Source organism: Eupeodes corollae, chromosome 1 (assembly GCF_945859685.1).
Source record: "Eupeodes corollae chromosome 1, idEupCoro1.1, whole genome shotgun sequence".
Classification (NCBI taxonomy): Eukaryota; Metazoa; Arthropoda; class Insecta; order Diptera; family Syrphidae; genus Eupeodes; species Eupeodes corollae.
In genome coordinates, this window is record NC_079147.1 from 86,636,577 (window position 1) to 86,649,729 (window position 13,153).

The 13,153-nt window shown below is 33.9% G+C and overlaps 1 non-coding gene across 1 annotated transcript; it reads right to left on the minus strand.

Moving 5' to 3' along the window:
* Nucleotides 1-2,113: 2,113 nt before the first annotated feature.
* LOC129943617 (U6 spliceosomal RNA) lies at nucleotides 2,114-2,220 on the minus strand. Its single transcript, XR_008781329.1, has one exon. It is a non-coding gene; the product is annotated as a U6 spliceosomal RNA (small nuclear RNA).
* Nucleotides 2,221-13,153: the final 10,933 nt, after the last annotated feature.

Genomic DNA, 13,153 nt, shown 5'->3' on the forward strand with positions numbered 1-13,153 from the left:
TGCCACCATAAATATTCTACTCAAAACTAAACCCTAATACTATTAAACAAGTATGTAAGCCGGCCAAGGCTTAAAACCCCATCCCGACTACCCACTATCAAGTGCCGATTGAAGCCACCAAAACTGGTTCTCCTGCTTCACCCTATCAGTTCGGTCCCGCTCGGACACAGCCCTACTGAACCGAAGGAGCTCTGCCCCGCCTTGTGCCATGACTCCCCGAAAATTAAATTGTTGGTCGAAGACATAGCTCTTGCAATGTGACCTCGAACGAGTTTTATCTCGAAATTGTCAATTCTATTGATTCGAGCCCCGTTGTATAGGACCTCGTTAGAATAGTAATGCACATAAGAAGACTCGGCTGTTCGAAATAAGCCGGTACAGCGTCGTAAACACTGCCGCTCGAACACCCGAAACTTATCCATCTGGGAAGGGGCAACGTTGAACCACACAGGACAACCATAAACGATCATTGGCCGTATGAGGGCCATGTAGCAAATTACCTTCACTCTGGGGTCAAGCCGACTGCTAAAAAACAGCCGTTTCGTCAGAGCGAAGGCTCCTCTGGCCCTGGTCAGAGCAGCATTTATATGTATGTTGAAATATAAACACTGATCTAACCAGATACCGAGGTACTTCACTACACTTTTGCTCGCTTATGGCTGACTGTAAAGATCATCGATGACCATCTTGCGCCAATTCTTACACGTATCCCTCGTGGCCCTGGCCAACGGAGTCCGGAACAGAATTGTCTCTGACTTCTGGACATTTATTTTCAGTTTCCAGTCGTCGCAATATCGCTGAATCTTGTCGAAATCACGCTGCAAGAGAATTCTAATAACCTCAACCTTTCGGGCCGTTCTGTACGCAATTAGATCGTCGGCGTACGCAATTGCCTTTGTAAGACTACCTATCAGATCGCTGGTGTAAATGCTGAAGAGAATCGGCGAATTCACCGCTCCCTGTTGAAGACCATTTTTAATTAAGAATGTTGTGGTAGAAGTTACATTGCCACTTTTGACAACAAACTTTCTACTGTTAAGCATATCATAAAGTATGTACAACAATGGCTTGCTAATGCCAAGCCTGCTTAGTTTTAGGTAAAGACCCTCTAACCATACGATGTCAAAGGCCTTTTCCAAATCAACCAGAACAGCACCTGTGCATTGTTGTTTTGATTTATTCCATTTGATATCAGAAACGAGTTTAGACGCAGCATGAATTGTGTCATGACCCGCCTTGAACCCGAACTGATTATCCGGAATAATTTTGTTGTCCGCAGCCCACTTAGTCAGAGCCCTATTAATGATCTTTTCGAAAACTTTGCTGATGCTTGGAAGAAGACTTATCGACCGAAGATGTGACGGGTTGGAGTTGTCCTTTCCCTTTTTCGGGAGAGGATGAACCACAGCGGTCTTCCAATGCACTGGATAATATGCATTATTCAGTGCATTATTGAAGAGCGTGGTGTATATGTCAATTGCTTCCATCGGTAAATGTCTTAGTACAACGTTGGATATACCGTCGACACCTGCTGACTTTTTATTTTTTATTGAATTAAAGATGAGCTGAAGCTCAACCTTCGTCACTAACAAGGGACTTGGTCCCGTTTGCTCGGCGATTGTGGCATTTGCCAAGGAATCGTCATTGAACCGCATGAAACCGCAGTTCTCAGATCGCCAATGTGTGATTTCATTACGGAGGTAAAAGTGATTAAGTATTGCTCTTTTTTCCAGGTCACCTTGTACACTTGCTGGAAAGCAGCTCCCACAGCCTCCAATATTTCCTGCGGATCTTCAATTATCTAAAAGTCATCGTCAAAGATGACTTCTTCTGGATCTATTTGCACTGTCCTAAGTTCGTCTTTGTTCTCTTCGGTTCTTTGGAGTTTCAGACTCGGAAGGTCATTGTCGTTCTTTTTCCTGAATTTCTTGTTGATTTTACGAAGCATACTTAGAATAAGATTCACAAATTTGGAAACTTAAATGTCGAATATTTGGGATATTGATTATAAAAAAGATTCTATTCAAATATTTAGAATAATTTCTTATAATTAAAAATATATTTGAATTTTATTGTGTTAATCAATTTGTCAGAATGAATAGAAATTTCAAAAAAAAATGTGGAACGCTTCACGATTTTGCGTGTCATCCTTGCGCAGGGGCCATGCTAATCTTCTCTGTATCGTTCCAATTTTAGTATATGTTCTGCCGAAGCAAGAACAATGTTATATAGTTATAAGTAGTACTGGTTCCAATCTTTATTAAAAATAATACTGTGAATCATATTTATTAACTGCAAAATTTAATATAAATATTTTCTTCTATTCAATACACAAACCATATATAGTACTGATGATATAAAATTTAAAATCCCAATTTAAACAGTTTTCTCGCTTAAGGAGGAAAAATGTCAATAATTGCAAAAATGTAAGAATAAATAAGTTGTGTTTCTTTATTTTGTATTTAAGTTCGATTTTTGTCTTTGTCAAATTTTAAATCTGCTGTCCAAGCAATGTCCACATGTACACATAAGAGGAAAAAGGAAACCATAATGGTGGGCCTCAAGCTAGACTCGTTCACAAGAGAATGTAAGAAACTCTTTGACCGAGCCCATGCCACAAGCCTAGGATTCTTATAAGGGATCCTTAAGAAGTTATAAGAAGACGCTATAGAAGAACATTTCGAGGCCGCCGTCGCAATGTTTTAAACCGTTCCACTGACATCACGTTTTGATCATCCAATTATGTCAATATCATCGGCATATCCGAGTAATTGGATGGACCTTTGGAAGATTGTGCCTCTAGTGTTGACGGTTGATTTTAACACAATTCTTTCCAGAACGATGTTGAAGAAGTCGCATGACCTCTCGTCTAAAACATTTTTTGACATGAAATACGTTGAGATCTTTGATGACCTTAATCCTCATTTTGCACAAACGGATAAGTTTGACCGGGAAGCCAAAACTACACATTGCTGTGTAGAGCTCTTCCCTATAGATGCTTTCATACGCGGCTTTAAATTCGATAAAGAGATGGTGGGTATCGATTTAAGGTTTCTGCGTTTTCTCCAAGATCTGCCGTAGTGGGATTATTTGGTCGATAAAGGACTTTCCTTGTCTGAAGTCACACTGATAAGGACCTATCAGGTTGTTGACGAACAGGTTTACACGCTCACATAATACGGCAGAGAGGATCTTATATACAATGTTAAGGAGACTGCAGCGATGCTGTCAGCTCCAACAGCTTTAAGTGACTTCAGTTTAGATACAGCTATCTTCACTTCGTCAAGGTCAGGTAGGTAGAATCGCCTAGGTCGAGTGGTTCTATCTCCCTTGCAGCCGAATTGGGTTCGTCATCGCCGATATATAATTTGGAGAAGTGGTCTTTCCATGTTCTCAACAAAAATACTCCATTACCAAGATCGGAATCTCAGACTGACATTTCGGTTTGCCAACAAGCTAACTGCAAACTACATGTGAGAAAGTGTGCGTGAAATGATGCAAAAACCAAACACATTCTCACATTTAGTGTTCCGGTCCATCAAATGTTTTATTTTAGTCCTCAGGCACATCTAAATGCTCCATTTTGGCCTTCGTTAAAAAACGAAACAATCCCAACCAACAAAATGTGAAGTGCAGGTTGAAATTGAAAGATTTGTGTAGCTTTTTAATTTCAATCCAAATAAATGTTGCAAATGTATATTAAATAAAATAAGATTGACCAAATACATATTTAATGATTTATTAGTGCTGTTTTTTGTTTATTAAGTATAAGTGGGAATGGAGAAAAGTGTAACTCAATACTTTGTAAAACAACAAACATAACATTTTTTCAGCGGTAGTTTGCTTAAAGCAGCTTATAGCATTTTTTTGCCGAAGTTAGAAGTTCAGGTGGAAACAATAGGCGGGTGCCTCCGTATTTTTTTGTACAGACAATGCTACGAGAAACATACTTGTGAAGTTTCACTGCCAACTTTAGATAGTTCAGATTCCTCAATTAGATTAGTATTTTCATCATTTAAGCAGTTCGGTAATTGCAAGACCAAATTTTAGTTTTGTCTGTTGCAGAAATATTCCTGAAAGTTTCTTTTTGAGGGACTATGTAAGAGCAAGAATTTTATCTGTAGTTAGATTTTGGAATACAAATTTGAGGGAACCAAGTTTTAAAAATAAGTTGCTTTGTGTAAACCATCTTTAAGGAATAGAAATAGGCAATATGGTTACACACAATACCAACTAAATGAGTGCAATAAATAGATTTAAGTTACTTTTCTTATTCCAATATGGGGAAACCGAACACCCAATAATTGGCTGCAATTAATGCTAAATTTTTTTCTAAGAAGTTGATGAAGGTTTTCCGAAGCGGAAATTTCTTTAATGAACATGACTTAAATATTATTGGCTTTCTTAAAAATGTTTTTCTAAGCTAAACTCTACTTTATATCTGAAAACTATTGTTTATGTATATTTTCTTCGATGTTCTGCATTTATAAAAAGTAATCTACGGTAGTATTCATTATAATTAGGAAAAACAAAAACATATACGTAAAATTCATTAATTTGTTTTCATTATTAGCAGCATTTTTACTAAACATTAACTTTAAAAAATAAAAAGTATACTTGAACTTTGGTAACTTAACATTTTTAAGGAATGAATGAAAATTGTATTTTGCGTTAAACTGTGGGAATTCGCTAAAAGAAAGTTTTGTGCTTCAACAATAAAACATTCATGTCGATTACATGATCTATTGAATGAGTTGTGCATCAATTCAGAACGATTTTTTGACGTTTTCATTTTATGATAAACGTCAAAATTTTCATTTTATTTGCTCTGAATTTATTGAATAGGTTCGCTATAATCGTTCTGACTATTTTTTTTTCAACATTGGTGTTCCTTTGATGCATAGTTGTTTTTGATAGCAAAAAGATGTATGCTTCCATCAATCAAGAATGTTATAGATGAGGTATTTCTCGATTATAACTCTTTTTTTAAATTTAATATTTATTAGTCAAAATGGAATTGGAAAATAGTTGCAAGCTTAAACCACTAAAAACAAACTATAAATATACTTGAATTAATTATATTGATACAGTTTTAAATTACTTGCAAACAAAATATTTCAATTCAATAAATTGCGCTCGCACCTTTAACTTGATGGTTCTTCGAACGCATCTTTGATACAATAATCCGAAGTTAATTATGAAATTTAAATAAATTTCGTAGTGATTGCTGTAAATGAGTGAATGATATTAGACTGAAGTTGCACATGCTTTTTTCAAGAAAAATTTACATTATTTCGCTATCAAATGAAAGCTTAAAACTGACTTTTTCATCGGAAAAAATAAAAAGAAAAACCTGAAAAAAAACTTATCAACCTCCCCATTTTGTCGATAGCTTTCGGCGCCTTTTTTTCACATCTATTCATGGACTAATAATTGTCAAAATTACAAATCCAAAAATGTAAACAAACGGGTTTTGGAGATTGAAACGTGCGAAAGGTTCCCATCTTGGTAAATGGAGTACTTTTGCTGGTATATTAGTAGTACCAGTGGCATGATGGTAGTGCGTTGGACTATCATGCTAAAGTTTTTTTGGGTATTGTCCCTTGCGAAGAATTGACAAATCCTTCAAAAGTAATTTTTGTCATAAAAAGTGCTTTCCCAAGTTATCCGTTCGGATTCGGTTTAAAATTTTAGGTCCCTTCCATCCCTGACAACAGTACTCACAAGAATGGTTGAGATATATAAGTCACTAGGCCCTAGTTCTCAACGGACTGTTGATCCACCTAATTTATATATTTCTTACTTGTATGTTGGGAGCTTAAAAACATTCAATAATAATGCAATATTTAAAAAGTATTGCTGAAATCTATTACTTATACTTGGGGCTGGTCACGAGACGATAAAAGTCTCGGCCTCGTCTGGTGAAACCGAGAAGACACGATCCTTCTTAAAAAGTACTTTAGAAATGACTCGTATTTTAAGGTTTAATTGCTTAGTTTTAGTATATACATACATTATTTTAAATGTATTGTTAAATTGTTCCTTTATTAACTTTCCATAGGATGTAATCGGATCATTTGGCAAATTGAAAATTTTGACGTTTCAACGTCCCTAGAATCTAAATAAAAGATTTTTAAAGAAATGTCTGCGTGCCAGCCTTAAATTTTGTTAAACAGATAATAATGCAGAAAGATGTAGAAAATACTCTCAAGAAAATTAAGTGATTTTTTTAAAAAATTACTTCATCTCCAAAATAGTTTTACGCAACGAGAATAACGGTTTTGATATCTGGTAAAGTTTTGAAAAAAATCGAATTGACATTTTTTTTACAAACAAAATTAAAAACCTAGGACTAACAGTTGGCCAAAATTGATATTCATCATCACCTTAATTAGTTTATTGAAGATATAGACTTCAAACTTATTTGCTGTTATAAAAATATAGTTTTCAACATTCAGTAAAGTTATGGAAAAAATCGAATTGACAATATTTTTTAAACATAAAAAAATAATATACTAAAAGTTGGTAAAAATTTATTTTTGACTCATATTTCTCTTCAAAATATTAAGGTTTTTCACGTTTCACGTTTTAGAAAATAATGTTTTCGCGTTCAGTAAAAATTTGTATACAAATCCAACAGTCGGTTTTTCATAAAAATTAAAATCTTGAAATAGTTATTTTATTCTCGATATCTCGTGAATAAATGACGGTATTGCCTTAAAAATGATTTCATTCTGTGCTAAATATTGTTGTTAACGTAAAAAATTGGTCTTAGTAAAATCTAATGTGTATTTATTTATATATAACAACTAAAAACTTTCAAGAAATGCTACTAAAATTGGTGAAAATTGCAATTAAACTATTTCATCATATGCAAAATATTGAAGGTAATTTTTAGTTTATTTCTTAGAAAAATTCAGCCGATAACTTTTGTAAGAAAACACGAAGACCTACAAAAATAATAAAAAAACAGTTTTCTAATTAATTATTGAGATAACGAACGAAATATTGACTTCAAATTATTTTACCTGTTAGAAACATTTTGTTAAAGTTTCAAGCAAGACAAGACGACCGATGGGTTGAAAAGTTATCAGTGTAGGTTGCATCTGAGTCTCTTTTTTTTTAATTTTTTATTAAATTATTCGTTTATAAAGTGTCATTTTTAAAAGCTATAGGAAATTGTTTCCAAAAAAAGACATACAATTTATAAAAATGCATGAAATCTTTATTTGAATCGATAGTACGGTCCATATTATTTAATTTTTGAAGATTATTTAATGCAAATGATGACCTTGACTGCGCCTTAAATGATCCATCCGCTTATAGGTTTTTCACACCAAACCCAAAACCGGGTTTTCTTCAAAAAGTTTTCAAAAATACGAAAATCGTTCACACCAAACGTTTTCATTTGACATTAAAATTTGTTTAACGCCGGCCGACTGTCAAATTTTGTATTAATAAAAAAACATTTCAGAAAGAGCCGCAGAACTTTCGATATTACTCTGCAATGAACTAAAGTATCTGGAAATGTAAGATCTATACGAGCACCAAAAGAACGAATGGGATCCAGTCATTGAGTGGTTTTACAAACGTTTCGATACGAACATACATAAAACTCCCAGTATATCACCACCCACCGTCTGGGAAGCGGATAAAACGAAAATATCCATGTACTTGCTTTCACACAGTGAAAATGTTCTATATGCTATGTATTCTCTCAAGATTCATTTTTTTTTAATTCTCCTAAAGATTTGTCTTTGCCGTCAACACCCTTTAATCAATAATCCTTTCCTGTTCTTTGATAGAGCAGAAAAGGTCAATTCCTAGTTCCAGATTGGTACCAAAATCATAATCGCCTATCTTGTCCAAAGCACTGAGGATCTTCTTAATGTTGGCATCGCTGTCCATCAAGGGGCGACAAAAAGTAATAATTCTGATTTTGTAAGGAAATTGTATAAATAATATTACTTACCACGACGAAATTTATTTTAAAATGAAATACATATTTGTTTTGACAGCAGCCAACAACTGTTTTGTTTACATTAATTTGAGCGCTGAATTTTTCAAAAGGTTTGTTTGTTTAGTTCAACTTTAAATTGCAACTAGTTTTTGAGAGGTTTTATATAAAACTTGTTGTTTACGAAAACTTGTGGTTTACCAAAAATGTATGGGAAAACTTGCGTTTTTGACGTAGGTTTTCGGCCTACTAGTCCAATTTAAATTTATATGCCTCAATGTTGTCTTCCATGCGTCTATTGAAGCGGGCTTGTCTGTATAGGTACACTCAGAGAAAAAAATAGTTATGCCAAAAGTTTTATACTTTGTCTCAAGAAAATATGTAGGTTAAAACTTGCCCAACAACTTTTTATTTTAACTTAAGAGAGTAAAGTGTTATTTAAGTCTTAAAAATTTTATTTTAAAACCAAAAATAAGGTTCTCAAAATTTAATAACTTTGCTATTTAAAACAAGAACATTATTTTCAATACACGAAGAATAAACATTGTTGGGCCAAAAATTAATGTTATCGGTATCGTTACGTTTAAAAACGTACATTGTTGTCGTAAGAACCATTTCTTTCAGAATAGTCAAAGACCTATACAATTTTCTCAAAACCTCAAAATATTAAATACTCACCTGAAACCAAAATCATTTAGTCTAAAAACAAGCCCATAAGTAAGAAGAAATCCTATCCTTAAGAAGTTGCTGCAATTGGTCTTGAAGGAATAATGTTAAACACAAATTTACGGTTATTGTAAAAGGTATATTATTTATTGTCAATATTGTTTTTTTTTTATAAAAATGTTATTTACATATTACAGGTTTATAATACATGGTATTTAAACATTTTAATTAAATTAATAGATAAACAATCTTGCGTGACATTCAATCTCTTACTTGTGCCTGCTTCGCAAAGGGATTTTTTTCGCTTGTGCGCTACATTTTAATTCCGATCGAAAAGTTTGCCTTATGGTTGTTTCTTTCCGCATCTTGGTACATAATAGGTACGTTCGTCTTCAGTGGGGAAATATTTTTTGATCTCTTTTGCTGCATTTTCCATTGTTTTTGGACACATTTTCATATTTTTTAGAGCGAAATGGTCGACAATACTTCTTGAAATTGAAGTTTGGTCACTACTAGACAACATTACTTTTTTTCTACCTTTCTCCACCAATTCTTCTGCGAAGACCGTGCCTTTCAAAAAAGTTGCTAAGTCAAACTCTGAACTTGAAATGGCAGTGATGCTATCTGCTTTAGAAAGGCTCGACAATAGAGTTCCAGATGAAATCCAACTCGAAACCATGGACAAAGTACGGTCGTTTGCACAACATGCCACTAATTCACACTAAAATGACAATTTTGTATAGAAGATAATTTGCTTAAAATGCTTCTTAGGCGAGAAATTTTCCAAAAAATGGATTATCTTTTGTTTTTTTTTTATTCTACAATTTTATACAATAGTCACTTGATTTGGTATACTTACATCGTTTTGTTCTCGCCATTTATTAATATTATATATAAGCTTTATTTTCTTCGACAATAATTCCCTTTTGTTAAAATTTTCGATTTCATGAATTTTTGAAAAAGTTCTTGTTTTAAGAAAACGTTCTTGAGTTAAAAATTAAAATGTTAACATTTTTCAAGTGCGAGTTGTTAAGTTACCAACAATGTTTTTTTCTCTGAGTGTATGAACCTTAACATAGCCCCACAAAAAACCGGTCCCGAACGTAAAATTAAATGTTCACCGAACTCGCCTCTGAATAAATGGGATCATCTTTGAAGGATTACTATATAATGATGCCTATAAACCGCACCAAACTGTGACTTTTTCTGGATGCATTGGTAGCTCTTGCAATGCTGCTGGTTGATATTCACCTCCAAATCGACAATTCTGCTAATTTACGTATCCATTGAGGCAAAAAAGGGCTTAGTCGCTGAGAACAATTTTTCGGTAAAAAAGTGGATCTTCGTCCAACTTTCCAAGAGCCCATTCACCAAAAATTGTCCGTTGCAGAGTTTGTTCGGATTCAATTCTTGAACCAGCTGTATTTTGAAATCCTAAATCCTATCGCAAAATTTTCAACAACGTGCTGCGAACGGTGACAAATCGGTAATTGATGATCATCATTAAAACTGGTACAGCTGGGATATTTTCTTCAGTTCGAACTCTACGTAAGCGTGTCAATGGTTTAATGTCCAACAGTGTAAATTCGATTTGAAATTTAGTCACAATAGCACGAATAGCCACTTCAGTGGGTCGATTAAATTGACCATAAAATGCAAGAATCGCGCGATGAACTTTCTTAACAAAGCACGCATTTTGATAGTAAAATTCAATAATTTTCAAGCGTTGTTCGTTTGACGATTCATGGTTAAATTATAGACCAAACTGAAGATGTTTGACAGTAAAACAAAACACGAAACGTGCGTCAGCTATTTAAACCAGTGTTGCCAAAAAGATAATAGTAAAAAAATCACCCTTTATTTTAATAGTACCTACACAGAAAAAAAAGTTGTCATATTAACAATCGTCGATAGTCAACCTGAAATTTCGCCAAATTGTCGCATTGACTACCAAAATAGTCCATATGACAATCATTTTTTCAAAAATTGACTACTGGATAGTCAATAGAACAATTTTCGATTGTCAATTTTGGGTAGTCAATATGAAAACAAGAGTAGTCAATAGAACAACTTCGGTAGTCAATATGACAATTTGGTTGTCATATTGACTACCCAAAATTGACAATCAACGATTGGTATATTGACTACCCAGTAGTCAAATTAAATTTCGGCTTTCAACAAAAATTGTCATATTGACTACCGCAGTTGTCATATTGACTACCGTAGTTTTCATATTGACTACCGCAGTTGTCGTATTGATTACCAAATTAGTCAATATGACAACCTTAGTTTCAATTTCCTTCAACCAAAATTGTCACATTGACTACTAAAATTGTCATAATGACTACCAAATTGTAAAAAAATTTCGGATTCCAAAATTGACAACCGAAAACAGTATAATGACTGTTATCGGCTGAAAATTGACTACCAAATAGTCTAGTCATATTGACTACCAAAATAGTCATATTGACTACCAAAATAGTCAATAGGATGACTGTTTTCGTTCTGTGTATTAATTTTAGAGATTATTTACGGAAAGCTCTGCGTCCAGAGCTTGGGCAATAATTGTGAGACAACTTAGGATGTGTTTACTTACGTTTTTGCAGAAACACAACTTTTTCTTTTTCCATATTCAAATTTACAAACCATTGGAAATAATTTTCAAAATAAAACACAACTGATCGAAATGACATTTATGCCTGTTTAGTAGCTTACAAGTTGCACCATATCTCCCAAACTTGGACAAGTGCTACAAAGCTATGTTAAACGTTTTGTGATCACTTTACACAGAGCAGAGCCCCAGAAAATGTCTTATTTTTTTTTTATTTTACTCAACCAACAACGAAACGACTTTCATAGTCGTAGTCCTCGTCGATCCCGATGTGCTATGTTTGTAGTTCTCTTAACCCAATATTAATTCCAATTTTTCGGTGACAACTACCGTTAATAAACCAACGATGATTTATCGCCGGAGTCGTTTCGATAGCAATGTTGTTGTTGTTATTCTTTAATGTTTGTAGAAGTCATAGAGTTCATAGAGTCACATTCGACGGTGGGTATCATTTAGCCTAACAAGCTGTGATATTGCAATTTTTGAACCAACATAGCATATGTATTAATGCCATATATAAAAAAATATAGTAGTACCCGTGGCATGATGGTTAGTGCGTTGGACTGTCATGCAAGGGGTCTTGGGTTCAATCCCTGCCTGTGCAACCTTAATTTAAAAAAAATTAATTTTCGCGGGTAATGCCTCTTGCGAGGAATTGACAAATCCTTCAAGAGTAAATTCTTGTCATGAAAAAGTGCTTTCTCAAACTAGCCGTTCGGATTCGGCCTAAAATTGTAGGTCCCTTCCATTCCTGACAACAGTACTCGCACACAGGAATAGTTGAGAGTTGTAAGTCACTAGGCCCTGGTTCACAACGGACTGTTGCGCCACCCCATTTGATTTTTTGATAAAAAAAATATGTAAGAAGATGTGCATACTCACCACATTTAAAAAATATCAGATGTAGTCAGCTGTTTGGAGTTGTTCAAAGAATATGGATTGTGGATGATAAACTTTTTTAGTAACTCTGAATGTGTCCGATTTGTAGTTGTTGAGATCGTTCAAATCTTTATAGAAGAGTTCTCCTAGGAAATTCTTGTATTTTTAAGCTAGAGCAGGGCATGTAAGGATGAGGTGAAGAACTGTTTCATCCTCTTCCTTATCCATACAACTTCTACAAAACTGAAAAACTATCAGTGTGAATTTCTTTCCCAATAGAATCTAGTGTAGGCCAGATTTTTTGTGTGATATGACCTTTGGTGATGTTAGACATTCCACCTGATATTTGCATTCTTCAAAGCGTCTTGCATTACCAAAAGTTTGCAAGTTACGATTGGTATTTCAACATTAACCAAACGTTGTAGAATGGGTTGTATTGTACCATTTCTGGCGAGGTCTTTGTCCTACAATTTCCTGAAATGATGATCGACAGTTATGGAATGCATTAAATTTATCAACTCACTAGACCGGAGCGATTTCCAAAATTTTGCTATGAAATAAAAAACGTTCGATTTAATGACATTTTTTTTCAGCGTAAAAGCTGTTAAATTACGGTCCCATTTTTACTACCAACTATTTGGAATACCGGTGAAACTTAATTTTTTTGTAATTTAAAAATGCTTATATATTTTATTCGGCCCTTCTAAAAAAATTTCTTACTAAATTAAATAATTTAAAATCAACCATTCATTAATTCAAATAAATGTTTAAGATCTTAGTAGGCTCTGCATTTTGTGATTTTAAATCAAATTATTTTATTTTGTGGCTCTGTTTGGTTCTTCAACGCTTGTTTGCCTAGTGTTTTGTTCAAGACATTTTTATATTGTTTTTAAATATAATACTTTCTTTGTTAAAGAACTTTCGTTTTTGAAAGACCAAAGGTTTCAAAGAAAAATGGTTACCGGGAATATCGATGTTGCGGAATCCACCATGCTTCAAAATTCACTTAAAAGAAAATTTCCATGCCTTAGCCCTTCATC